Here is an 8,517-nt window from a genome sequence, read left to right on the forward strand (position 1 = left end):
CCCTCCACATCAAGAGGATTCTGGGGCAGAATCTGACACTGCAGATGATTTAAGATATTACAGAAGTTGGAGCTGAGTTATGTATGGTTGGAGATCAGACATTGTTCAGTTCCTTATGAACTAACTCTGACTTACCAGACATGAAGCAAATTTTGTTTTTGGAAACATGGAATTCTTGTTTGACAAAGGAGGATAGATACAATGACATTGAAACTCACATTATCATGTCAAGGTTTTGTTCCATTGAAAAACAACTTGAAAGAAGACATTCGAAGAAGGGATAACAAATTGCTTTGCCTTTCGAGAAGGAAGGATGAACACAATAAAATATGCACATAATTTAGTTGTCCTCATGCAAAACCTTAAAAACCGGTTTGACAAAAAATCAAATAAAAACAAAAGTAAAATCTCCATGCAGCAAATATCAAAAGAAGAACAGTGGTTTATGTATTTTTGAATATTATAGGATTTTCCAAAAAATCAAGAAACCAAATAATTAATCAAAATGCACTAACCTTAACTTTGTTGGCCAACAAAATCATTGTTGAAGGATTCGATTTATGGAAATTCTTTGCTGGGGAAGAGTTGTTAATTGGTCGTCAGCTTAACGAGAGTCTTTAGTTCAGTGTGCCACAATATTGTTAGTTTCTGCGTAGTAAACTTTAATTCATTAGAAAAAAAACATGACAAGAAATCAAAGAACAATTCCATACATGTATATAGATTTCTTTTCAGGATTAGACATTAGACACTCACGGTGAAGACAACCTCTGTGAAATCTTGAGTGATTCCATGGGCACCTCTGCCCTGGTCTTTTACTCCCTCCATGAAGACAACCTCTGTGAATTATGAGTGATTCCATGGGCTCCTCTGCCCCGGTCTTTTATTCTCTCCTTGAAGACAACCTCTGTGAATCATGAGTGATTCCATGGGTTCCTCTGCCCTGGTCTTTTATTCCCTCTCTCCCTCTCTCAATTATCAAGGACCCACAGACCCACAAACATAAACATTCACGAACTTACATATTAACATATTACACATAACACAACACACTGAGACAACACTACACGACTTACATTGAAACAACACCACACAACAAGTGGAGCACTCCACACAACACAACTTCACGTTTTCTGAGAGAAAGAGAGACAACCATTAAGCTAGCAAAATCAAGATGCCAAAACATTCTGGATTCACCTGTTTATTGAACACAGAGAAGGAAAATCACCGAGAGGGAAGATTATTTTCAGATTATGACCTATAGAGATTATAATATATTTTTTAAACTACAAAGGTTAGGCCTGCAATTTCAATAAAAAGAATATCAAAATACAAGATGGAAATAGGAACATCAATTACCAAGGGTAGGTGAGGCCACAAGATAACGAACTATTCCGTCTAGGTGGAATTCACAGTGTCACCAGCGGATCCTTCCTTCCATCTCAGACTCAAGCTCAGCGGCCCTTTCAGCCTCTCGTAATTCAGGTGCTCACAGACGACGGGAGCCAAGGTAACGGAATTCCCGGATAGAATGGGAGCAAAGGCGTTCATATTCTTGTGGTCCTAATTGTTGAAATATTAATTTCCCCTGCTGTGTACTGTTTCCAAAAAACCAGTACGCTTCCCAGCACGAATTAAATAGCAGACACATGGACAGCAGTTTTGCCAAAGCAATTTTCCCTGGAGCAGATAGAGCCGTGTGATATGGATGGGCAGCTGTCTGATTGAATGTACAGGCCTGCAACACGGAGCTATCTTTTGCGTGACATGAAGTTGAATCTTCATTGACGGCCAGATTTATCAGTCAAGTAATAAATGAAATTTAATGTGATTGGTAAATGTTGGTAAAAATAGTAAATACCAGGTTTTATTACAGACATGGGGAATGTACCGCAACATCCAGAAATCTCAGGAATTAGATTTATTTGTCTGCTGCTCCATACCTTGTCTTAATTTATAGTCTTGTCATAATAATTTTAAGCAGTCTTTCTGGTGTGTTGTTTTTAATGTAATGAGCAGCAGCATAGAAGCAGAGCGGGAGTAGTGTTAATCTCTCTGTAATACAGCGCAGCAACGCTCAAATGTAATTTCTAAGTGTTTTTGAAAGAATGTGCAGCAGCACGAGCTTAGATGATTGAAGCTTTCATGCACAGCAGTGCAGGGAATGTAAATGAAATGTAAGAGAGAAGCGCAACAGCACTTGAATGTGATTGTGTGATTGAGAGAAGTGCAGAAGACGCTGCAGAGCAGAAGCAGCAACGAAGGCACATCAGTGCAGAAGAGTAGACACAACAGAAGATGCAGCAGTGTGGAGAAAAGTAATGAAACGCATAGCAGTGCACAGCAGAGTAGATGCAGCAGTGTGAAGAACAATGTAAAGAGATGGCACAACAGTGCAGAGGAGAAGACACAGCAGTGTAGAAGAGATTGAGGAGAAGACGCAACAACGTAGCAGAGAGCAGAAAGGGAAAAATGCACAGCAGTGCAGATATTGAAAGTAATTTGTTTTATGATTGTTTGCTGTGAGAAAGGGTAGAAACGCAGCAACACAGTTTTGTTGTTTGCATCTGAAATGCAAGTGAGGCACAATAGCAGTGCGATTGTAATCAATGAAGGGGAGCACACAGTGCGTATTTTTGTTGTTAAATGTGAAAGGAATGCGTAGCAGCGCGAGAGAAATTTAAGAAGTTATTTTATGCATAGCAGTGCAGTGATAGAGAGAGTGCCGAAACAGCAGTGCTGAAACAGAGTGTTGAAACAGCAATGCTGAAATAGCAGTACTGAAACACAGTGCTGAGACAGAGTGCTGAAATAGAGTGCTGAGACAAAGTTTTTGTAATGGAATATGCAGCAGCATAAATGTATTGAAAGTTTTACACACAGCAGTGTAACGTTTTTCAGGAAAAGACAGAGTCTGTAATGCATAGCAGTGCAGAGATATTACAGCCTGAGCACCATTGTGAGGAGCAGCGCGAATGAAGAGATTTTTACACACAACAGTGTAAAATATCAGGCAGACACAGTAGTGTCAATTTGGACAGATTGAAGTGCCTCTGAAGCAGGCATGTTGGAATCTCTCTGTTAAGAGGTAGATGTTATTTGTGTGGAACAGAAGCATTCCTTGGTGAATCCCTTTGTCAAGAGGAAGATGCTCTTCAGCATAGATCGGTGAATCCCTCTGTTGAGAGGAAGATGCTCTTTAGCATAGATTGGTGAATCCTTCTGTTAAGAGGAAGATGTTTTGTAATAGAAGTTGTGGAAATCCCTCTATGTGAGGAAGGCGAATTTGTATCAGTTGGTTTACTGTTTATGAATACAAGTTATTTTTCCCGTTGCTGTTACACCGTAAGTCAAAAATAGGCTTGACGTCAAATCACCGTTGTTGTTACACTGCGAACAGCAACTGAGGAAACTGCGTTGCTGTTACACCAGTTTCAACGTTGCTGCAACACCGTTTCCAGCAAGCGATTTTCTGTTTTTCTGTGTTAAAACAGAGTGTTAAAAACAGAGCATTTTTTTTGTCTATCTGTTATGGAATTTATCAGAAAATTCCAACATGGTATCAGAGCATTGTTCTGCTCTGTTGATTTTGTTTTTGGAATTTTAGCAGAAAAATTCCCAACAGTGGTATCAGAGCTAGTCCAGGCTCTTTGAAGTGTCAAAGAAGCTGAAGGAAGGATTTCTTGCTGCAGCAGCTTCTCTAGCAGCGTGAAGACTCAGCCAAGAAAGAATCCAAGGTATTTCTCAAGAATTTTTCTGTGTTGTTGTTGAAGAAAGTGAGTGAATTTTTCTTACACAGTCAAGTATTGAAAGAATGGCTAGCACTAGCACTAGTATGGGTATGTTTAACACCCAGCTCCCACAGTTTAATGGGAAAAACTATGACTATTGGGCAATAGTTATGAGAGCTTTTCTTTTCTGAGAAGATTTATGGGAATTTGTTGAAGATGGTTTTGAAAAACCAGCAAATGATGATGAGCTTAATAGCTTAACTCAGGCAGAGAAAGATTTGTTGAAGAACTATAAGAAGGAGGATGCTAAGACCCTCTACTTCTTGTATCGAACAGTGGATGAGAGTGTGTTTCCAAGGATAGCAGCAGCTAAGACATCCAAAGAAGCATGAGAAACTCTCAAGATAACCTATCAAGGCATGGAGAAAGTGAAGACAGCAAAACCTCAGTTCATTGAGGAGAAAGCTTGTGATAAAAGCTTAGAGAAAACAGTGAATGATAAAAACTGTTTGTCTCATAATGAAGATGAGGAGGAGATGGCTGAAACACATCCCCAAACAGCAGCGCCAATGCAAGGGCAACAACAGACACCCTTGAGGAGAAATGAACAAGAGGCAACAAATGAAGGTATGAATTCTTTGTTTTCCTTATCTAGTCATGTTGATGACCCTGTTCATTTAGAAGATGGAGTTAAAGATAAGAAATTGACAGAACCCATGAATGGGAGAAAGGAATTGAAGTTCCTTGAATATCTGTTTAAAGAATATGGAGTTCAATGTGTAATTTTTGCCAAGATGGCTGAGATGGGCTTCACTGCCAAAACCCTTGTCAATATGACAGAGGAAGAGATTGAAGATTTGATGAAGACTCCGGTAGAACTCTATCATATGGATCTTCTTATAGGGGAGAGATATGAAATTAAATCTCCCATGAGAGTAGAGAAGGAGCAGGTAGTAGATATTCTGACCAAACTATTGGATCAGAAAAGTTTTGAATTTTTTATGAAGTTTCTAGGTATGACTGATAACCTAGCAGTGGAAATTAAAGGGGAGTGTTGAAATATTAATTTCCCCTGCTGCGTACTGTTTCCAAAAAACCAGTACGCTTCCCAGCACGAATTAAAACAATAGACACATGGACAGCAGTTTTGCCAAAGCAATTTTCCCTGGAGCAGATAGAGCCGTGTGATATCGATGGGCAGCTGTCTGATTGAATGTACATCCCTGCAACACGGAGCTATCTTTTGCGTGACATGAAGTTGAATCTTCATTGACGGCCAGATTTATCAGTCAAGCAATAAATGAAATTTAATGTGACTGGTAAATGTTGGTAAAAATAGTAAATACCAGGTTTTATTGCAGACATGGGGAATGTACCGCAACATCCAGAAATATCAGGAATTAGATTTATTTGTCTGCTACTCCATACCTTGTCTTAATTTCTAGTCTTGTCATAATAATTTTAAGCATTCTTTCTGGTGTGTTGTTTTTAATGTAATGAGCAGCAGCATAGAAGCAGAGCGGGCGTAGTGTTAATCTCTCTGCAATACAGCGCAACAACACTCAAATGTAATTTCTGAGTGTTTTTGAAAGAATGTGCAGCAGCACGAGCTCAAATGAATGAAGCTTTCATGCACAGCAGTGCAGGGACTGTAAATGAAATGTAAGAGAGAAGCGCAACAACGCTTGAATGTGATTGTGTGATTGAGAGAAGTGCAGAAGACGCTGCAGAGCAGAAGCAGCAACGAAGGCACATCAGTGCAGAAGAGTAGACACAACAGAAGATGCAGCAGTGTGGAGAAAAGTAATGAAACGCACAGCAGTGCACAGCAGAGTAGACGCAGCAGCGTGAAGAACAATGTAAAGAGATGGCACAACAATGTAGAGGAGAAGACACAGCAGTGTAGAAGAGATTGAGGAGAAGACGCAACAACGTATCAGAGAGCAGAAAGGGAAAAATGCACAGCAGTGCAGATATTGAAAGTAATTTGTTTTATGATTGTTTGATGTGAGAAATGGTAGAAACGCAGCAACACAGTTTTGTTGTTTGCATCTGAAATGCAAGTGAGGCACAACAGCAGTGCGATTGTAATCAATGAAGGGGAGCACACAGTGCGTATTTTTGTTGTTAAATGTGAAAGGAATGCGCAGCAGCGCGAGAGCAATTTAAGAAGTTATTTTATGCACAGCAGTGCAGTGATAGAGAGAGTGCTGAAACAGAGTGCTGAAATAGCAGTGCTGAAACACAGTGCTGAGACAGAGTGCTGAAACAGCAGTGCTGAAATAGAGTTGCTGAGACAGCAGTGCTGAGACAAAGTTTTTGTAATGGAATATGCAGCAGCATAAATGTATTGAAAGTTTTACACAAAGCAGTGTAATGTTTTTCAGGAGAAGACAGAGTCTGTAATGCACAGCAGTGCAGAGATATTACAGCCTGAGTGCCATTGTGAAGAGCAGCGCAAATGAAGAGATTTTTACACACAGCAGTGTAAAATATCAGGCAGACACAGTAGTGTCAATTTGGACAGATTGAAGTGCCTCTGAAGCAAGCATGTTGGAAGAGGTAGATGTTATTTGTGTGGAACAGAAGCGTTCCTTGGTGAATCCCTCTGTCAAGAGGAAGACGCTCTTTAGCATAGATCAGTGAATCCCTCTGTTGAGAGGAAGATGCTCTTTAGCATAGATTGGTGAATCCCTCTGTTAAGAGGAAGATGTTTTGTAATAGAAGTTGTGGAAATCCCTCTATGTGAGGAAGGCGAATTTGTATCAGTTGGTTTATTGTTTATGAATACAAGTTATTTTTCCCGTTGCTGTTACACCGTCAATCAAAAATAGGCTTGATGTCAAATCACCATTGTTGTTACACAAACAACAACTGAGGAAACTGCGTTGCTGTTACACCAGTTTCAGCGTTGCTGCAACACAGTTTCCAGCAAGCGATTTTCTGTTTTTCAGTGTTAAAACAGAGTGTTAAAAACAGAGCATTTTTTTTTGTCTGTCTGTTATGGAATTTATCAGAAAATTCCAACATGGTATCAGAGCATTGTTCTGCTCTATTGATTTTGTTTTTGGAATTTTAGCAGAAAAATTCCCAACACTAATAGAGAGGGGCATACCCAGATACGAAACGTAGCTGCTCAAACTGTCGTAGAGGATACCGATCCTGGCATTCGGGTTGCGCGACACCACGGTGAACTGCAGGCTGGAAGTGAGAAATCTATAGCTCACATTCAGCTCGTTGACCGTAGCGTTCTGCAGGTAGAACCGTGTCTTCTGCGGATGCAGTGTCAAGAAGATGACGAGGATCACGAACAACACGATGAAGAGGAACGCGAACAGAACCAGCAGGAATCTCCTGAACGGCAACTCTTCCCACCAGTGGCCATGCTAGCCACAATCATTGGGAGTCACACATCCCTTCGCGGACATGGCTGGATATCTCTGCTCGGTTCCCGATACAAAATCCTGACCACAAATCAGCGGAAAATACCAGGATTAGCACTGTAATGCTCAGAGTTCTATCACTTCTGACCTTTGGCGTCAATCCGGAAATAAGAGCTTGAGCAAATCAGGGATTGAACACAGGGTACGAGAAGCGTCAGCGCGCTTACAAAGAAAATTCGAGCCAGGTCAGGAACATGCATCCCTGCCACAATAGTATACAGCAGAATACAAAAATCCTGAACACAATCCAGCGGAAAATACCAAGAGTAGCACTGTAATGCTCAGAGCTCTAGCACTTCTGACGCTTGGCGTCAATCCGGAAATAAGAAAATCCAGCTTGAGCAAATCACAGATTGAACACAGAGTCTTAGAGGACGGATTGAACACATGGTACGAGAAGCTTCAGAGCGCTTACAAAGAAAATTCGAGCCACGTCTACTCGAAGCGGCCAAGAACATGCATCCCTGCCACAAAAATATACAGCATTACTCTGCCTTATTTCTCTGTCTTATATAGCGATAGACGAGAAATTCCCAGATTCACGAGAGCCTCATTTCCAACCAGGGTTTCTAGATTTCGACCCTGAAGATTTCGAACTTGAAAATATTATACCATGGAGTCGGAGATTAGGCCTACGATTCCAATACAGTGAATCTCAAAATCCACGAAGAAAATATAAGCAAAATTTATTCCCCAACCGAACAAATCCATTGCGGTAAAATGAACAGAGTTCTTCGGCCTCCAAATGCTTAAGCATTTTTCTCTTATGAAAATTAGCTAACTCAGAAAGTCGGGATGAACAAAATAACAGTGATAGTAACAGCAATCATCCTTGTAAAATAGCAGAAGCCGAAAAGATAGTTCCAGCAGTAACAGCAATCATCCCTGTAAAATAGGAGAAGATAGTTCCAACAGTAACAGCAATCATCCTTGTCAAATAGCAGAAGCTGAAAAGATAGTTCCAGCAAAAATCAGAGGCTACCTTTCAAGACCGTGCCTAGAGAATAAAAGCTAAGCCTGCGCCCGAAGCAAAAACAGCTGAGCCCGCTCCAGGCGCGCTCATATAATGACAGATGAGAGATCCAGATTCACGAACTGCCCTTCGTACCTATCAGTTTGCGACGCGTGTTGCAATGTCAAAAAAGATAACTGTTAGATTCAGACAACGGCTGGAATAGAGTAGTGGGCGCCTTGTCCGAAAAAACAAATTCCTCTCAAAATTAATCAATGAGGTACGCGTGTATCAATATTCATCTTTGGATGGGAGGGTGTAAAATGGATCCGAGGGCGTGTCAAGCGTAACTAGTGATTGCTACTTTTGAAGTGATTTCAATAGGAGTCAA

At 40.6% G+C, this 8,517-nt stretch overlaps 1 pseudogene across 1 annotated transcript; it reads right to left on the reverse strand.

Moving 5' to 3' along the window:
* Positions 1-795: 795 nt before the first annotated feature.
* On the reverse strand, positions 796-7,376 carry LOC149177848 (NDR1/HIN1-like protein 12; annotated as a pseudogene). The gene is made up of 4 exons (XR_016258417.1): positions 6,847-7,376; positions 1,667-1,779; positions 1,360-1,563; positions 796-1,197 (listed from the first exon to the last, which is right to left on the reverse strand). The product of XR_016258417.1 is annotated as an NDR1/HIN1-like protein 12 (transcript).
* Positions 7,377-8,517: the final 1,141 nt, after the last annotated feature.

This window comes from Pinus tabuliformis, chromosome 4_1 (genome assembly GCF_031772625.1).
Source record: "Pinus tabuliformis cultivar Carrire ecotype Pingquan chromosome 4_1, CPIR1, whole genome shotgun sequence".
Classification (NCBI taxonomy): Eukaryota; Viridiplantae; Streptophyta; class Pinopsida; order Pinales; family Pinaceae; genus Pinus; species Pinus tabuliformis.